Source organism: Moschus berezovskii, chromosome 9 (genome assembly GCF_049115385.1).
Source record: "Moschus berezovskii isolate FMDL1 chromosome 9, NW_MosBer_1.0, whole genome shotgun sequence".
NCBI classification, from domain to species: Eukaryota; Metazoa; Chordata; class Mammalia; order Artiodactyla; family Moschidae; genus Moschus; species Moschus berezovskii.
The window spans coordinates 22459985-22480534 of NC_142468.1; the positions used below are offsets into that span (position 1 = coordinate 22459985).

The following is a 20550-nucleotide window of genomic DNA, read 5'->3' on the forward strand; positions in this document are numbered from 1 at the left end:
TACTTCTGGCTTCCCAGATGGCTCAGCGGTAAAGAATCTGTCATTTCAGGAAAATGCAGGAGATGAGGGTTCGATCCCTGGGTAGGGAAGATAAGCTGGAGAAGGAAATCGCAACCCACTCCAGTATTCTTACCTGGAGAATCCCATGGACAGAAAAGCCTGGAGGGCTACAGTCCACGCGGTCGCAAAGTGTCAGACACAACTGAGCGATTGAGCACACATGCATATATTCTACCTGTGTCTCCATCCTTATCCAAGGAAAAAACCCTGCCCTCTACCAGTTGCCCAGGGTTCTCTTAATCCTACAAAATCAAAATAGAAAAAAATCTAGACTCTTACTTCCACTTGCTGATGTAATGTGAGTAAATTTTAGTTAATGGGTCTTCCTTGGGGTGTTTGTGCTTGAACCCTCAATTTCTAACAATTGAACAGAAACATCTGCTTTGCAATTTGAAAAATCTAATCACCATCGAGTTGGTGGGGAGACTTTTACTTTTCTAGAAGGTGTGAGCTGTAGAGGATGGAACACAGGCTTGAGTAAACGTGGACTTTCTGTTGTTTCAGAAGTTCTCAGTAGTTCTCCCATAGAAACACACTCAATTACCGAGGGTAGACTAGGGCAATGCAAAAGAGAAGACAGACTAGGAATCAAAAAGAGCAGAACTTAGAGAGCCAAGAGGGGGCTGCAATTTGAAATGTTCACAAGGTCAAAACAGGGTAACATAAATAAGTGAAGCAAGCCAAGTGCAAGAGAAAACTGACAGACACTGTCTTCCTTGCTATCACAAAACAGTTTCTTCTACATTTTTCATACATGAAATAAAATTCATTATTTTATGGCAAGTCAAGAAAAACAAAAAATTTTTTCTGTCCTTTGGCCTCCTCTCTCTTCCCACTGTGCATTATGTATATGCACTATACATTAGCCTAAACTCCCCCATTGGCAGAAATACCTGCTCAGTCATAAAGAGCAATATTCTCCTAGCATCAATAAGACAACTCCTCAGAGATAACATTCCTTCTTGATCTCACAAAGGGTCACATGGCACTTAGATCTCGGTAATATAAATGGGCAGTAATACAACATCTGATGGACAGCCCTCAGTCCCAAAAATCTTTTATAACTGTGCCTTGACTTCTCAGTGATGGAACAATTTTCAGAGCTTTCTGAGATGCTCTTCCCAGGTTACAATCCTCCAATTTGGCTCAGATAGAACCTTTCATTTCTTCCTTGGATTAACTGATTAACTTTTTTACCGATACTTACAATATGGTTTTTGACCACCTATCTTTTGTTTTCCTATTTTTGATAGAAAAATAGGTATATACTACTATTTCTGTACTATTTTTAAAACAACAGTAAAAATGTAATAGGGAATGGGAATGGCTATCCACTCCAGTATTCTTGCCTGGAGAATTCCAAGAACGGAGCCTGGCAGGCTACAGTCCATGGGGTCGAAAAGAGCGACTAACACTTTCACTTTCACAAGGGTAATAATAAATGGCAAGTGGCCTTTGGCCTCCGTAATGGAGGGAAAACATGGGAGAGCAACCATCGAGCACAAGCTGTTGTGATCTTCCTCACCTATTCGTGAAGCAGACCCAGTATGTTCAGACTATCTTGATGACTTAAGAGAAGTTAGATACCTGAATTTTATGTGAAATATCACCATTTTCAAGTGTCAGCAACAAATTTAGTTTCTGAAACACTGTGCCAGCGAAATAAAAAAAATTTGAGGTTTCAATAAATTTTAAAAATAATTTAAAAATTAAACTATTTTGGGTTCTGGGGCGACCCCTCTGTAATCTCTGACCTAAAATCTATACTGTTCAAAGACACAGCAATTTGCTAGACCCCACCTATACTTTTCAAATAGCCATGTATGGATGTGAGAATTGGACCATAAAGAAGGCTGCTGTGCTTAGTCGCTCAGTCGTGTCCGACTCTTTGCAACCCCATGTACTATAGCCCATGAGGCTCCTCTGTCCATGGGGATTCTCCAAGACAAGAATACTGGAGTGGGTTACCCCGCCCTCCTCCAGGGGATCTTCCCAACCCAGGGATCGAACTCAGGTCTCCTGCGTTGCAGGCGGATTCTTTACCTTCTGAGCCACCAAAGTAGCCCAAAGAAGGCTGAGCATCAAAGAATTGATGTTTTCAAATTGCGGTGCTGGAGAAGATTCTTGAGAGTCCCTTGGACAGCAAGGAGATCAAACCAGTCAATCCCAAAGGAAATCAACCCTGAACTGGAAGGATTGATGCTGAAGCTGAAGCTTCAGTTCTTTGGCCACCTGATGCAAAGAGCCGACTCACTGGAAAAGACCCTGATGCTGGGAAAGATTGAAGGCAGGAGGAGAAGTGGGTGACAGAATACAAGATGGTTGGATGGCATCACCGACTCAATGGATATGAGTTTGAGCAAACTCTAGGAGATAGTGAAAGACAGGGAAGCCTGACGTGCTGCAGTCCATGGGGTCGCAGAGTCGAAGAGGAGTTAGCAACTGAACAACACTACTGCTCTGTGATTCTTGATTTCCATTCAATGTGTATTTTGTTTCAGCCACACCACACGGCTTTTGGGATCTCAGTTCTAGACCAGAGACTTAACTCGGGCCACCAAAGAAAGCCCGGGATCCTAACTGAAAAGCCACCAAGGAACTCCCAATGTGTACTGTTTTTATCAAGTTTTAAAAGTTTCAACAACAAATTTTTAAAAATACTTTAATATTTACAACAACTGATCATTATGCCTACAGAGGTATTCAGCATTGGAGAAAAAATGGAATCACAACAGTTATTACAGTACTAATGAAAACAAAATGGCTATGCTGTTCTTAAAATACTTTTTTGCAGAAACTATGCTTCAAGATTCATGTGTATGTTCTCCAGTACTTTTCCTGGAGAAGAAATTGAGACTTAATGAGATTAAAGAACTTGCATAACGAGATTTCTAGTTAAAATACTCTGAGAAGATTTAAAAAAAAAAACCTTCCTTTTCTCACTCTAAACAATACAAATTTTGGAAAAAATATTAAAGAGATAACAAAAGTTTAATACACAGTTAAACTTAAAAAGAAGACAGGTGTCAGAAATGGAAGACGGAACCTGCAGTGGGTAGGAGGAAAAGTTGGGCAGAGACCAGAACACATACCAGCCCCAATGTGGCGGTATATCACCAGCCCAGGGACAGAAGTCTAGGCCACAGGCCCAGAGCACAGCAAAGATGCAGGAAAGTGTTGCCTTGTTCAATAAAAGAACCTCTAGGTGTTCAGCCACCATGGCCCAGGTAAGTCACCCACCCAACAGTGAGAATATGAACAGTTCCTTGGAGATCGATCAAGATGGTAGAATAGAAAGACCCTGAGTTCACCTCCTCTCACAAGCACACCAAAACTATACCTATCTACAGAACAACCATCTACGAAAAAAGACCACAACCTCCTGAAAAGATCGTCTACAACTAAAAACATAAAGAAGGAACCACAAGATGGGCAGGAGGGGCTGAGTCATGATATAAAGTCCCATCCTCACAAGTGGGCGACACACAAACTGGAGAATAATTACAGTGCAGAGGTTCTCCCTTAGGAGCGAGAGTTCTGAGTCCCACGTTGGGTTCCCCATCCCGGAGATCCTGCACCAGGAAGACTAGCCCCCAGACCATTTGGCTTTGAATGCCAGCAGGGCTTAATTTCGGGAGTCCCAAAGGATTGTGGGAAATACAGACTCCACTCTTGAATGACACACACAAGATTTTACAAGCACTGAGGCTCAGGCCAAAAGCTGTAATTTGATAGGAGACTGGGTCAGACCTACCTGCTGGCTTTGGAGAGGCTGGGGGTGGCTGCAGCTGGCAACAGTTATATTTGGGAGCTCAATCAGTCATATAAGCCAGTGCAGATCTTTGCTCCTCCCTCTAGCTCATTAGAGCCTGTGGCCCTACCCAATAGCTTGCAGGCACCAATGTTGGGATGCCTCAGGCCAAACAACTAACTGGGTGGTGACACAGCCCAACCCATAAGCAGATAGGCTACCTAAAGACTTTCTGAGCCCACAGCCCCCTCCAGACACTCAGAGGCAACTAAGAATTTGCTTATGTGCATGCGTGCTCAGTCGCTTCAGTCATGTCTGATTCTGTGTGACTCTATGGACTACAGCTCACCAGGCTCCTCTGTCCATGGGATTCTCCAGGCAAGAATTCTGGAGTGGGTTGCCATGCCCTCCTCCAGGGTATCTTCCCACCCCAGGAAATGAACCTGCATCTCTTAAGTCTCCTGCACTGTCAGGCAAGTTCTTTACCACTATTGCCACTTCGGAAGCCCAAGAGTTTGCATGCCCCAACTAAAGACCAAGCATGCCACAACGAAGAAGACTGAAGATCCCACGTGCCACAACTAAGATCTGGCACAGCCAAATAAATGAAAATATTTAGAAATTAATTTTTAAAATATCTTTAAAAAAACTTCATTTCCTGAAAAGAGGGGGTGGGGGTGGGGTGCTTCCCTGGTGGTCCAGTGGTGAAGAGTCTGCCTACCAATGCAGGAGACATGGGTTCAATCCTTGCTCCAGGAAGATTCTACATGCTGCAGGGCAACTAAGCTGGTGTGCCACAACTACTGAGCCTGCGTGCCTGGAGCCCACGGTCTGCAATAAGAGAAGCCACTGGAATGAGAAGCCCATGCACCACAATGAAGAGTAGTCCCTGCTCACCACAATCAGAGAAAGCCTCAGCAACGAAGACCCAATAGAGCCACAAATAAATAGGTAAAAATAAATAAATCTTAAAAAAAAGAACTACCATATGACCCAGCAATTCCACTCCTGAGTATATACTCCCAAAAAACTAAAACACTAATTTGAAAAGACACACGTATCCCAGTGTTCACTGAAGTAGTATTTACAGTAGCCAAGACATGGAAGCAACCCAAATGTCCATCACCAGACAAATGGATAAAGAAGATTGGGTATATATACACAATGGAGTATTATTTGGCCATAAGAAAGAATAAAATAATGCCACTTGCAACAGCATGGATGGACCTGGAGATTACCATACTAAGTGAAGTCAGACAGAGAAAGACAAATATCATATGATATCACTTAAATGTAAAATCTAAAACAATGAAACAAATGAACTTATTGGCAAAAAAACAGACCCACAAAGAAAACAAACATGATTACCAAAGAGGAAGGGGGAACAGGGATAAAACAGGAGTTTTGGATTAATATACACACATTACTATACATAAAATACATAACTAATAAGGATCTACTGTATAGCATAGTACATAAAATATACTCAATATTTTCTAATAATCTATAAGGGAAAAGCTGTATATACCTGAATATAAGTGTGAAACTTTTGAAAACTGTAAAGTAGTATAGAATATAAAGAATCTTTCATTCAATTTAAGAAAAGAGAATATGAACAGAGTTCCCCCTGAGAAGACAACCCCTCAAATCTGCACTCTGGACTGATAACAGGGGCTGAGTTCACGTTATACTTACAAAAGGAAACCCTTAGCCAAGAAACTAAAGTTCTACTAGAAAAAGACAGAGCTGATCATAAAACTCTTTCCACCATGCAAGAAACATGCAGGATTGCCACAGAAGATCAGTCCCTACAAGAGTGCTCACAAATGAAAGAAAACAACACAAAACCCCAAACCCTAAACCCAATAAAAATAGCTCAACAGAATCAGCAAAAAAAAAAAAAAATCATATGAGATCCGAAAGAGACTTCAAAGTAACAACCAGGGAAATTCAGGAAAATAAAATCTAAAGCATGAACAGGAGACAACAAAAAGTAGAATTTCTAGATACGAAAAACATTTGTTAAATTTTTTATAAAAACTCAATACTCAACAAACAGTGGATCAGACAGAAAGAGGAAGAGTTACTGAACTGAAGATAAATCTGAGGAAGTCACTCAGCATGCATCACAAAGACAAAGAGATAAAAAATACAAGAATAGACACAAAGGATGGATTGAGAAACTCAATATCCACAAAAGGAAGATTTGGAAGATGAAGGAGGTCAGATTTGGTACGGTTCTCTGAGTCCAAGTTGGATAAATTAAATATATCCACAAAAAGACTTGTATAAGCATATTTATAACAGCTTTATTCATAATAGCCCCAACTGGAAACAGCCCAACTGGTACATCCACACAATGCAATGTTAATCAAGAATAAAAAGGAACTTATTACTAATACATGCAACCTGGATGAATCTCAGATAACCTTAGGCTGAGTGAAAGAAGACAGATATAAAAGAGACACTGCATAGTTCTATTTATATATAAAGAACATCTATTTATGTATATATTTAGAACAGCTAAAACTAATCTATGGTAGAAAAACAGTCTGAACAATAGTTGCCTCTGAGAGAGGTGGGTGCAGGGAAGAGGCATTTAAGCTGTGCACTGAATGACAAAAAGGAGCCAGTTATGCCAAATTCCAGGGAAAAGCATTTCAGATATGAAGGAAATTTCTGAAATTGTGGTAAAGTTCTGTATGTTGATGGAGGTGTGGGTTACACAACTGTATGCAATTTTTTAAACTTAGGGATATTTCTGATTTTCCTCCTGTTGGCTTGACTTATGAATTAATCACTGCTGGTTCATTCACTGTCTCTCTTTCCCACCAGAATGTAAACCCCATGAAAATAGGGACCTCAAACGCTTCTTCACCTTAACTGGCTTCTTCATTTATATATAAATATCTCAAGCAATTAGCACAGAGCTGATAAACAAATATTTACTGGATGAATAAAACAATTCAAGGTATTATATGCTGACATTTTATGATAGATATTTCTAATTCAGTTATCAGACTACAAAACAGTTTATTCATGTGAAACTAAAAAAAGTCTTCCCTTATTGAGCTGTGATACTATAAACAAGCAGTATGGTTCAACACTGGACTAGGAGTGAGAAAAATCAAATCTTGGGTTATAAATGGAATGTCTGTGTCCCTCTGAAATTCATGCTGCTGCTGCTGCCGCCAAGTCACTTCAGTCGTGTCCGACTCTGTGTGACCCCACAGACGGAAGCCCACCAGGCTCCCCCTTCCCTGGGATTCTCCAGGCAAGAACACTGGAGTGGGTTGCCATTTCCTTCTCTAATGTGTGAAAGTGAAAAGTGAAAGTGAAGTCACTCAGTCGTGTCCGACCCTTAGCGACCCCACGGACTGCAGCCCACCAGGCTCCTCCGTCCATGGGATTTTCTAGGCAAGAGTACTGGAGTGGCTTGCCATTGCCTTCTCCGATCTTAAACTCCAACTGATGGTATTAGGAAGTGGGGCCTTTGGAAGGTAATTAGGGTCAGATGAGGTCATGAGGGTGGAGACCTAGTGAATAGGATTAGTGCCCGGAAAAAGTCAGGGGAGACCTTGTTTCTCTCTGATCTCTGCCACTATGGATATAATAAGAAGTTGTTAGCAGCCTGCAGCCCAGAAGACTCAACCATGCTGGCAATCTGATCATGGACTTCCAGACTCCAGAACTGTTAGAACTGGTGTCTCTAAGCCACCCAGTCTGTGGTAGTCTATAAATACAGACTAAGACACCTCGCTAAGGACTGGCTCTGGGATCCAAAGCTTTCAATGCTTCACCATCTTCAGTGACAAAGGATCTGCCATTCTTTTTTAAAAAAACTGTATTAAAAATTATATAAAATAATTGTATAAAATAACTGTTATAAAACTGACAACAGTGATTGCCTAAGGCAGTAGGGTTATAAATAATTTTGATTTTTCAAATTCTGTACAAGTATGTATATATTCATAATTTTGTTGTTGTTGTTGCTTTAGTCCCTAAATCAGGTCCGACTCTTTTCTGAGTCCAATTGGAAACACGTTTTTTAAGTGGTGCTTTTTAGAGATGGGCTTCCCTGGTGGCTCAGACTGTTAAAAAAAAAAAAAAAAAATCTGCCTGCAAAGCAGGAGACCTGGGTTCAATCTCTGAGCTGGGAAGATCCTCTGGAGAAGGGCATGGCAACCCACGCCAGTATTCCTGCCTGGAGAATTCCATGGACAGAGGAGACTGTCAGGCTACAGTCCACAGCATCGCAAAGAGTTGGACATGATTGAGACAGGCAAAGTAAGTTTCTCACTTAAGACTTATGATTATATTCCTGAAAGAAATCTCACTTTCATGAATTAAACAATAAGTTAAAATGTTCAGAGAGTAGCATAAGGCAGAGGATAAAAATACAAGCCCCAGAGTCAAACACGCTGGGCCTCTGACACTTGCCAGCTATATTGTTATTGTTTTAGTTACTCAGTTGTGTCTGACTCTTCTGTGATCCCATGGACTGCCAGACTCCTCTGTACAAGAATCCTGGAGTAGGTTGCTGTTTCCTTCTCCAGGGGATCTTTCTGACCCAGGGGTTGAACCCTCACCTCCTGCATTAGCAGGCAGACTCTTTACCACTGAGTCACCATGAAGCCCTGGTGGCTATATGAACTTGGGCAATTTACTGAACTTCTCTAAGTCTCAGTTTCCTTTTCAGTAAAATGAGGAATATAGTACCTACCATGTAGGATTATTGTAAGGCTTAAGTGCTGCTGCTGCTGCTGCTGCTGCTAAGTCGCTTCAGTCGTGTCCGACTCTGTGCGACCCCATAGACAGCAGCCGACCAGGCTTCGCCATCCCTGGGATTTTCCAGGCAAGAACACTGGAGTGGGTTGCCGTTTCCTTCTCCAATGTGTGAAAGTGAAAAGTGAAAGTGAAGTCGCTCAGTCGTGTCCGACTAGTAGCGACCCCATGGACCGCAGCCCACCAGGCTCCTCTGTCCATGCGATTTTCTAGGCAAGAGTACTGGAGTGGCTTGCCATTGCCTTCTCCGAAGGCTTAAGTAAGATGACGAAATAGCTTGGCTTAGCCTATTGGCTAGCACTCTAGAGTTCAATAAATGTTAAATATGACCACTACTGGATTCTATAAACCACAGTAGTCGTATTAAAGGGAAACAAAGAACTATAGAGTTAAAATTTAAAAGCCAAATTCAGCTCTCACATAGTTCAAGATTTCTTTCCTTCATAATCCTGACAGATCGTGACCTGATCTCTACCTGAATACTTCCAGAAACACAGTTCATTACCTTAAGAGGCAGTTTTTGTTGAAACGTTCTTGCATTCTGTAAAAGTTCCCTACATGGAAATTTTTCTCTTTGATGTTCAGTCTGGCCTCTGAAATGACAAAAGTGTTTACTCTTTCCTAAGAGTTTGTGAAATATGTGAAGACAGCTCTTACGACTTCCCTTGGTACATTCCACTTAATCCAATCAGTCTTCCTGTGACCTAATTTACAGACCACTAGCCATTATGGCTAGATCCTTCTGAATGGCTCCAAGCTTGCCAATGAATCTCTTAAAATGTGGCACCCAGGTCTGTATTCAATACTTGAGACATGGTCTAATTGGTTTAGACAACATTGGTACTATTACTTCCCAGGCTCTGGGCCCCATATTTTATTTATGCTGGATGAAATGATAGGTGTTTGAACAGCAGAATCACACTGATGATTCATACAGAGTTTGTGGTAAATAAAGTTCACTGAAATCATATTGAATTCCCCATTTTATATACTTGTATATACTTCCAAAATTTTACATTTCTTTCTTCTAAATTTCTTCTTGTATGTTTCAACCAAACATTTTATCCTTTGAGATTAATTTTGCTTTTTTTAAAAAAATATTTGTTCATTTATTGCACAAGGGCTTTCTCTAGTTGTTGAGAGCAGGGGGAGAGTGGGGGCTACCCTCTAGCTGTGGTGCACAGGTTTCTCATTTTGGTGGACTCTCTTGCTGTGGAGCACAGGCTCGAGGGCATGTGGGCTTTAGTAGTTGTGGCCCACTGACTTAGCTGCCTCGGGGCAAGAGGGATCTTCCTGGAGCAGGGATCAAACCCGTGTCCCCTGTATTGGTAGGTGGATTCTTAACCACTTATCCACCAGGGAAGCCCCTCAATTTACATCTTAATTGTGCCTTCCCCCCCAACTTACACGTTTTTGTATAGAAAAGTGAATTTTTGTTTTCTGTGAAAATAACATCTTCTAATATGTGTTTTTATTAATTCATTTTTCAAATTTATTTTTGTATTTCACACTACCTCCATGGTTAATAACGCTAAAATCAGGTTATGTTAAAGCAGAATATTTAAAAAAAAACAAAAAAACAAGAGAGCATTATTGATTTGCTTCTATTGAGAAGGGCTCCCTCAGACCTGGAATTCCCAAGCAGCCAGGTTCCCACTTATTATTTACCATCATGTGGCCTGTGAAAAAGCAAATCCCGTGGTCATGTATGGATGTGAGAGTTGGACTGTGAAGAAAGCTGATCGCCGAAGAATCGATGCTTTTGAACTGTGGTGTTGGAGAAGACTCTTGAGAGTCCCTTATACTGCAAGGAGATCCAACCAGTCCATTCTAAAGGAGATCAATCCTGGATGTTCATTGGAGGGACTGATGCTAAAGCTGAAACTCCAATACTTTGGCCACCTCATGCGACGAGTTGACTCACTGGAAAAGACTCTGATGCTGGGAAAGGTTGGGGGCGGGAGGAGAAGGGGACGACGGAGAATGAGATGGCTGGATGGCATCACCGACTCTGTGGACATGAGTTTGAGTGTACTCCGGGAGTTGGTGATGGACAGGGAGGCCTGGTGTGCTGTGATTCATGGGGTCGCGGAGAGTCGGACACGACTGAGCGACTGAACTGAACTGAACTGAACTGAATAAGGAAATTGAAGGAGCAAGTAGGGTACCTCCATATGAAGGAACTCTTGGCAACATTCAAAACAGTTATTAATTCATCTTTATATGGAGAAATTTTCTGGGGTATTTTTCCCCCCAGTCAAGGGATTCATTCAGTAAACACGTACACAACCCTTTCAATAAACCAAACACTGTGCCAGACTCTGGGTAAAAAGAGTTAAAAGGCCAATCTGCTTTCAAAAACGCAGGATTTAGAAAAGGAGAAATGGGTATAGTGAACAATTTGCAATATAGTGAGGTAACACAAACCATAGAAGCACACACAAGTACAGGATGGCCAAGAAGAGGAGTGGGAATTATTAAGAGAAACACTTGCTGAGAGGGGTGAGCTCTGAGACTGGCACTGGTGTCAAAAAATGAGCAACTGGGGACTTCCCTGGGGGTCCGGTGGTTAAGAATACACCTTCCAATCCCTTGTCGTGGAACTCAGACCCCACATGCCTCAGGGCAACTAAGCCCTCATGCCTGACTAGAGAAGTCTGCATGCTGAAACGAAGACCCAGCACAGCCAAAAATAATACTAATAAATGTATTTTAAAAATTAAAAAAAAATTTTTAATGAGCTAGCATTCTCTAGGTGCACCAGGCAGAAAGAAGGTCACTCCAGGTAGAGGGAACAACAGCACGTGCAAAAATATGAAAGGCATGAAGCATCATGGTGCAAGCGGAAAAGTTGAAGCAAATTTAACATGCACCATAAGTGCAAAATTCTGAATTCTAAAGGAGTAATTCTATTACTCTTAAAAAAAAAGACCTTATTGATAATTTCCATGTTGATTTTTTTTAATATTTATTTTTGGCTGTGCTGGGTCTAAGTTGCTGCACGGGCTTTTCTCTAGCTGTGTCGAGCAGGGGCTACTCTTCAATGCAGTGTGAGGGTTTCTCATCTCGGTGGCTTCTCTCGTTGCGGAGTATGGGCTCTAGGGCACTCGAGCTTCAGTAGTTGCAGCTCCCGGGTTCTAGGGCACAGGCTCCAAAGTTGTGGCACACGGGCCTAGCTGCTCTGCAGCATGTGGGATCTTCCCGGACCAGGGATTGAACCCGTGTCTCCTGCACTGGCAGGTGGATTCTTCACCACTGAGCCACCAGGGAAGCCCTTCCATATTGATTTTTAAGGTGACCTTTTATTTCATTGTAGTAAAACATACATAATACAAAATTTACATTTTAACATTTTTAAGAGTAACATTCAGGGGCATACCTGCATCCACAAGGTTATGCAATCATCACCACTATCCATTTCTTTTTTTTTTTAATATTTATTTATTTGGCTGTGTCAGGTCTTAGTTGTGGGGCACAGGCTTAGTGGCCCAGCAGCTTGTGGGACCTTAGTTCCCCAACCAGGGATAAAACCTGTGTCCCCTGCATTGGCAGGAAGATTCCCAACCACTGAGCCACCAGGGAAGTCCCATCCCTATTCATTTCTAGAACTAGTTCATCATCCCAAACAAACTCTGTACCATTAAATAGTAACTTCCTATTCCTCCCTCCCCAACCCTCGGTAACTTCTATTATACTTCCTATCTCAAGTAATTCCTTACTGACTTTTTATACCTCACGTTGAAATGATATTTTGGATCTACTGGGTTAAACAAAACCTGTGAAAATTAAGTTCACCTTTTTCTTTTTATACTCTTGCTGTGGCTAGTAGAAAGCTTTAAATTATGTATGGGGCTCACATATTTCAACTGGACAACACTGTGCTAGAGTATAATGTGTAAGCGAGGAGACGAGAGGAATGATGAGAGAAGGGGGAGATACAGTTCAAGTCATGAGGACCCCTATATTACCTGGTAAGATGAAACCTTACAGGTAATGCAGAGCGAATAACAGACTTAGAATCGCAGTGACAAGTTTAGGCCCATATTTCAAAGAACACTATGGTCACTGTGTATGGGCTAGACTGGACGAGGGCAAGGCGAGAGGCAGGCAGACCCATTAGATTAAGACTCACAATAGCAGAGCCAAGATGAGAGGAAGATTCAAATCAGGGCAGAAGAAGGCAGAATGGAAAAAGAATGGAAAAGAACACCAGTTCCTAACAGATCACTGGCGTCGGAATAACCTGGATTAGTAAACAAGTCACAACTTTTACAACTTAGAATTTTGAAAGTGTGATGAATAGAAAACTAATAGCTTCCCAAACCCATTATAAAAATATGAAGAAAATCTCATTCATAATAGAAATATACACTGTTTTAAAACTACAAGCCACATGTTTTTAAACAAACATACACACATAAACATAAGTATAAACTCAACAAGAAATATGTAAGACCAACTGAATTGATCTGAACTGAATACGAAGAAACAAAGAAAACCTTACTAAAGATATAGAAGAAGGCTAGAAGAGCTGGGATATAACAGGTGTCACTTACAGAGCACGTTATCAAGTGCCAGGCTCTTTACACACACATGCCTATATATTTATGAATACATTACTCATTTAATCCTTTTTAACAATCCTCTACAGAAGGTACTATAATTACTGTATTTTCCTTTAACAAAGAAGAGAAGGTGTTTTACAGAAATACTCCAAATGTGCTCTAGAGCCCACACGCCACAACTAGAGAAGCCTGCATGTTGGAATGAAGACCCCACACAGCCAAAATAAAAAAATAATTAATGCTGAAAAAAGAAATGCTCAGAATAAGGTAAAGTAAATGCAAACTTAATTTAAAAAAAATTTTTTTAAGTGAATTGACTATCAAGAAAGTGAGAAAAAGCCACAGGATGGGCGAAAATATATTTGCATCATCTGTCTCATGAGGGCGTGTATCTAGAAAATATAAAAAACTATTACAATTCAATAAAAAAAGAACAACCAATTTAAAACAAAGATATGAATAGACATTTCTTCAAAGAACATACACAAATGGCCAATAAACACATGAAAAGATGCTCAACATCATTAGCTATTCAGTTCAGTTCAGTTGCTCAGTCGTGTCTGACTCTTTGCGACCCCATGAATCACAGCACTCCAGGCCTCCCTGTCCATCACCAACTCCCGGAGTTCACTCAAACTCATGTCCATCGAGTCGGTGATGCCATCCAGCCATCTCATTCTCCGTCATCCCCGTCTCCTCCCACCCCCAATCCCTCCCAGCATCAGACTCTTTTCCAGTGAGTCAACTCATCGCATGAGGTGGCCAAAGTATTGGAGTTTCAGCTTTAGCATCAGTCCTTCCAGTGAACACCCAGGATTGATCTCCTTTAGAATGGAACAACAGACTGGTTCCAAATAGGAAAAGAAGTACGTCAAGGTTGAATATTGTCACCCTGCTTTTTTAATTTATATGCAGAGTACATCATGAGGAACGCTGGGCTGGAAGAAGCACAAGCTGGAATCAAGATTGCCGGGAGAAATATCAATACCCTCAGATATGCAGATGACACCACCCTTATGGCAGAAAGTGAAGAGGAACTCAAAGGCCTCTTGATGAAAGTGAAAGAGGAGAGTGAAAAGGTTGGCTTGAAGCTCAACATTCAGAAAACGAAGATCATGGCATCTGGTCCCATCACTTCTTGGGAAATAGATGGGGAAACAGTGTCAGACTTTATTTTTTTGGGCTCCAAAATCACTGCAGACGCTGATTGCAGCCAGGAAATTAAAAGACGCTTACTCCTTGGAAGGAAAGATATGACCAGCCTAGATAGCATATTAAAAAGCAGAGACATTACTTTGCCAACAAAGGTCTGTCTAGTCAAGGCTACGGTTTTTCCTGTGGTCATGTATGGATGTGAGAGTTGGACTGTGAAGAAAGCTGATCGCCGAAGAATTGATGCTTTTGAACTGTGGTGCTGGAGAAGACTCTTGATAGTCCCTTGGACTGCAAGGAGATCCAACCAGTCCATTAGCTATTAGGGAAATGCAAATCAAAACCACAATGAGATACCACTTCACACCCACTAGGATGGCTTTAATTAAAAAGACAGCTAAAAAGTGCTGGCAATAATGCGGAGAAATTAGAATCCTCATATCCTGTTGATGTTGACATAAAAAGGTACAGCTGTTTGGAAAATAATCTGGCAGTTGCTCAAATGATTAAACATAGAGTTGCCATATGACCCAGCAACTCCACTTCTAGGTATATATCCAAGAGGAATGAAAACACATTCAGTTCTTAGCAGCATTATTCATAATAGCCAAAAGTGGAAACAACTCAAATGTTCATCAGCTGATGAATAGATAAATAAAATGGGGTATATCCATAATGTTATGTGATTCCCCCCAAAAGATATGTTAATATCCTAACTCCCATTACCTATGAACATGACTTTATTTGGAAATGGCCTCTGCATACCTAATTAAGTTAAAACAGGGTCCTGCTGGAGTGGAGTGGGCCTTTAATTCAATAACTGGTGTCCTTATATGAAGGGGAGAAAAGATTGAGACAGACTTTCACAAAGAGAATTACAACGTAAAGATAGACACTCTGGGATGAAGGCCAGGTGAAGACAGAGGCAGAAGTTGGGAGTCACGCAGCTGCAAGCCAAGAAATGCCAAACAATGCCAAGGACTGCTGGCAATGTCAGAAGCTAGAAAGAGGCAGGAAAGGATTCCCCCGTAGAGACCTGAGAGAATGCACTCCCGCTGACAACTTGATTTTGGACTTTATAGCCTCCAAGGCTGTGAGAGAATATATCTGTTATTTTAAGCCATCCAGTTTTCGTTACTTCGATACTGTAGCCCTAGGAAACAAATACACCATAGAATGGAATTTTATTCAGAGATAAAAAGGAATGGGTACTGACACATGTTGCAACATGGATGAACCTTGAAAACATTATACCAAGTGAAAGAAGCCAATCACAAAATCTTACAAAAATTGTACAATTCCATTTATACCAAATACTTAGATCTATAAAGGCAGACGGAGAAGGCAATGGCAAGCCACTCCAATACTCTTGCCTAGAAAATCCCATGGACAGAGGAGCCTGGTAGGCTGCAGTCCATGGGGTCGCTGCAAGTCAGACATGACTGAGCTACTTCACTTTCACTTTTCACTTTCACACATTGGAGAAGGAAATGGCAACCCACTCCAGTGTTCTTGCCTGGAAAATCCCAGGAACGGGGGAGCCTGGTGGGCTGCCGTCTATGGGGTCGCACAGAGTCGGACACGACTGAAGTGACTTAGCAGCAGCAGCAGCATAAAGGCAGAAAGATTAGTGACTGCCTAGGGCTAGGGCTAGTAGTTTCCCTGAGGGCTCAGATGGCAAAGAATCTTTCAGCAATGCAGAAGACCTGGTTCGATCCCTGGATCACGAAGATCCCCTGGAGGAGGAAATGTCAACCCACTCCAGTATTCTTGTCTGGAGAATCCCATGGACAGAGAGGCCTGGTAGGCTATGGTCCATAGGGGCTGCAAAGAGTTGGACACGACTAAAGCAACTTAGCACGCACAGGGCTAGGATACTGGGGAATGGGTATTGATAATAGATGGGCTTCTCTGCGCTTCCCAGGTGGGTCAGTGGTAAAGAGTCCACCTGCAATGCAGGAGCTGCAGAAGACGTGGTTTCAATCCCTGGGTGGGAAAGATCCCTCGAGAAGGGAATGGCAACCCACTCCAGTATTCTTGCCAGGATAATCCTATGGACAGAGGAGCCTGGCAGGCTAGAGTCCAATCAAAGAATCAGACATGACTGAAGCAACTGTCTTTGGGGGATGATAATGAATCCAACCAGTCCATCCTAAAGGAGATCAATCCTGGGTGTTCATTGGAAGGACTGATGCTAAAGCTGAAACTGCAATACTTTGGCCACCTCATGCGACGAGTTGACTCACTGGAAAAGACTCTGATGCTGGGAAGGATTGGGGGCAGGAGGAGAAGGGGACGACCGAGAATGAGATGGCTGGATGGCATCACCGACTCGATGGACATGAGTTTGAGTGAACTCCGGGAGTTGGTGATAGACAGGGAGGCCTGGCGTGCTGTGATTCATGGGGTCGCAAAGAGTTGGACACGACTGAGCGACTAAACTGAACTGAACTGAACTGAATGATGTCCAAAAATTAGGCTGTGGGGACTTCCCTGGTGGTCCAGTAGCTAACACTCTGCACTCTCAATGCAGGGGGCCAGGGTTTGATCCCTGGTTGGGGAACTAGATCCCACATGCTGCAACTAAGCCTGGCACAGCCAAATAAATAAACTTTTAAAAATAAAATAGAATTAGGTTATAGAAACTCCAATACTTTGGCCACCTCATGCACTGAGTTGACTCACTGGAAAAGAGTCTGATGCTAGGAAGGATTGGGGGTGGGAGGAGAAGGGGACGACAGAGAATGAGATGGCTGGATGGCATCACCGACTCGATGGACATGAGTTTGAGTGAACTCCGGGAGTTGGTGATGGACAGGGAGGCCTGACGTGCTGTGATTCATGGGGTCACAAAGAGTGACTGAGTGACTGAACTGACTGAACTGATAGCAACGGCTGCTTAACTGGAAATATACTAAAAAAATCACTCAATTGTGTACTTTAAAAAAAAATTATGTGAATTACATTTCAATAAGACCATCTGATTTTCTAAATGCAATTATTTTTGTATTAATTTTTATTGGAGTACAGGTGCTTACGATGTGTTAGTTTCCTGTTGCAGAGCAGAGTGTATCAGTCATATGTATACATATGCCCACTCTTTCTTAGATTTCCTTTCCATTTTGTTGCAGTCACCAAGTCGTGTCTGACTTTTTTGGGACCCCATGAACTGTAGCCCACCAGGCTCCTCTGTCCATGGGATTTCCCAGGCAAGAATACTGGAGTGGGTAGCCATTTCCTTCTCCAGGGGATCTTCCCAATCCAGGAATCAAACCCATGTCTCCTGCATTGGCAGGCAGATTCTTCACCACTGAGCCACCAGGGAAGGTCCCCCACCTCTTCCCATTTAGGTCACCACAATGAACTCACTTAAAAAAAGAAAAAAACTACTCGACAAGCTGATTCTAAAATTAATCTGGGAAAGAAACTGTAAGACTATCCCCCAAAAAAAACTGATTAAATAATGAGTACGTGAGCTGATAAAGTATGACTTCCAACAAAATAACAATAAAAATAATCATGAGGGGCTATTTACCCTACTAGATACCAAAATATAATATATATCTAATGTAAAATGCTATGGTATTGGCCCAGCAAAAGAGAAAATTCGGACATAGGACAGAAGAGCGTACAGAAAAGACACTGTGTGGGTGAGACATTAGTACATGATATATGTAGTATTTCAGATTAATGGGTCAAGGATGGACTGATATTCAGAGTGACACTGCTTGGAAAACAAGAAAAAGGCACATACCATTTTTTTTCTCTCTCTCTCTGACACACAAAGGAATTAGAGAAAAACTCTAACATATAACAACTTACAGGAGAAAACATGGTGGTAAGAGAAAACACGGCCTCAAGGTAGAACAGGGTTTTTCAACCTCAGCACTACTGACATTTCAGGCCAGAAAAATTCTTTGCTTAAGGGCTTTCCTGGGCACTGTAGGGTGTTCAGCAGCATCCCTGACTTCTACCCACTGGATGACAACCAAAATACATCTCATGACATTGCCAAGTGGCTCCCAGAAAGCAAAACAGCTCCCATTTGAGAACCACTGGGATTAGGAATGAAAGCCCACTAAATACACAAAGTAAAAGACTGATACATTTAAACATAAAATTTACAACTTTGATTCTACAAAGATGCCACCGGGTTAAGAGATAAGAAACAACTTCAAAATGTTGGGAATAAATATTTCAAATGCATATGAATTACAAAAGATTAATATATAAATATTACCATATATAACCAGACAACCCAAAAGAAATGAGGCATTTCTCAAAAGAGGAAGGAATACAAATAGCCAACAATCATGAAAAGATGCTCAATCTCACCAATAACCAGGGAAATAGAAAATAAAACACCAAATTAAGAGTCATTTCCCAACCATCAGATTGGCAAAAGCAAAAAAGGCTGACACCATCAAATGTTTAAAAGAGCTGGGAAAGCAGATATTATTATACACTGCTGGTGGGCAGTTTGGCATTAAATATCCACACCCTCCCACCCAGCAATTCCACCTGCGGGTTTCTATCTTTGAGAAATGCTCACTCAAGCTCACAGACGCTGTGGGAGGATGTTCTCTGCCGCACTGTGCCTAACACAGAAAAACTAAGCAACCTATGGAATCTCACATATTATGGGATTGTAACATGTTCTGGAATTTACAGAGCAAGTAGAACAAATATGGCAGATGTCTACATATTAACAAAGAAAAAGTTCCAAGACCCATTTTTAAGCACAAGAAGTTTTAGTTGTTGAAGAGGTACAATATGCCACATTGGTAAAAGTTTAACACAAAAATAGAAAAAACATTGCAAACTGATAACAGTTTTTACCTTGGGGCAAAAGATTAAAAAAGAAAAGATGGAGATGGAAAGACGTCAAAGAGGATCTATTTTGTGTAAATTTTTGACATGACATGGACTACAGCTAAAATAAATATAAAAGAATAAATACATTTTTAAAAAGCAAACTCAACTTGACCAAAATTTATAATTCCTTCCCTTCTCTTAAATAACTTTTTCTCTCGAACTTCGCAACTTGGATATTACAAAACCTTTCAGTGCAGTTCTACGGTGTAAATATTTTAGTGTTTTCAAGAAATGAGTGTCTAAGGGAGTTTGTGTCCATTAATACATCAAAAGCTTGCAAAAGTTTAGGTTTCCTTCATATTTTAACAAGCGTGTATCAATTCTGTAATAAATCATTATTACGGTTCTAGTCCTGATCTATATTCCAGGGTTGCGAAAAGAAAGAGGTGCCTCCCGACAAGGTCCATAGCAGCGGGTGTGGTCTGGGAAGAAAGAGGTGGTAACAATGGGGGCGGGCGTAGGTCCCCACGAATCGGGGGCACGAAACTCATCTGTGGACTCGTGCAGCACGCAGCGCCTAAGGAGCTGCCAGATGTTGTGAGCGGTGCTTCCTTTGTAGCTAACTGGGTCAAGAAGCCAGGAAGGTTTGGTAGGTGCTCCTTAAAGAGAGCAGACGCGGGTCCGAGGCGGCGGCCCCGGAAGGCCACCGGGAGCCAGCGATCGAGGTGACAGCCCTCGCGGCGCACCTGGGCGCTGAGCTGCCCCCGCCACCGGCGAGGAAGGCGGGGAGAGGGGCAGGGCCAAGTCGCTCGGGGACAACGAGGTCCCCGCAATCATTCGCCCCCGCGCACGGTGACATCGCCAGCATCCTGAGCCCTCTCCTCCATCCGCACGGAAAACCGCCTCCACCATTCGCACAGACCCGGAGAAAAGCTTCGCCGGCCGCCGAGCCTCACTTACCTGCGGCCCCGGAACCGACCCGAACACCTGCGGCACCCTACGCTGAAGAGCTGGAACCTCTGTGACCACCTGCGCGCACCCACCCGAATCCTCTAGGACAGAAACCACTTCCGGTTCCGTGACGTAACCCGAGCAGGGGTGTACAAGTGGGCGACGCCATCTTGTACGGAAGCAGCTGGGGCCGCGGGGGCCTTACCGGTTTCTCCAGTGCTGAACAAAAGCTCTGTCAAAATCGGAAAGGCTTAACATCTTTTCGGATATGTGGTGCCTTTTTATTTTTTTTTTTCCTGGGTGATATTTTTGTCTTGGTTTTAAAGAAAGAAGTCTCTGTAACCGTCACAAATGCAATATGGGATTTCTAACTGTCCTTACTAGCTCGGGTGGTGTTTCTCCCCCGCACTGATTTTCTTAGCTATTAAATGAGGAAGGTAAACAGAAGAGATGTTGGTTTAAATAATACAT

At 42.2% G+C, this 20550-nt stretch overlaps 1 protein-coding gene across 4 annotated transcripts in view; it reads right to left on the minus strand.

Moving 5' to 3' along the window:
* The window catches only part of EXD2 (exonuclease 3'-5' domain containing 2), a 56101-nt gene extending 35893 nt beyond the window's left edge, over positions 1 to 20208 (minus strand). The window contains exon 1 of one of the 4 annotated variants that reach the window (XM_088839508.1): positions 20089 to 20208. The gene's annotated coding sequence lies outside the window, so the exon portion shown is untranslated. Of the gene's footprint in view, positions 1 to 9101; positions 9206 to 20088 lie in introns of those variants that run through there. The other 3 variants (XM_088839509.1, XM_088839511.1, XM_088839510.1) reach the window with 3 other exon arrangements.
* Positions 20209 to 20550: the final 342 nt, after the last annotated feature.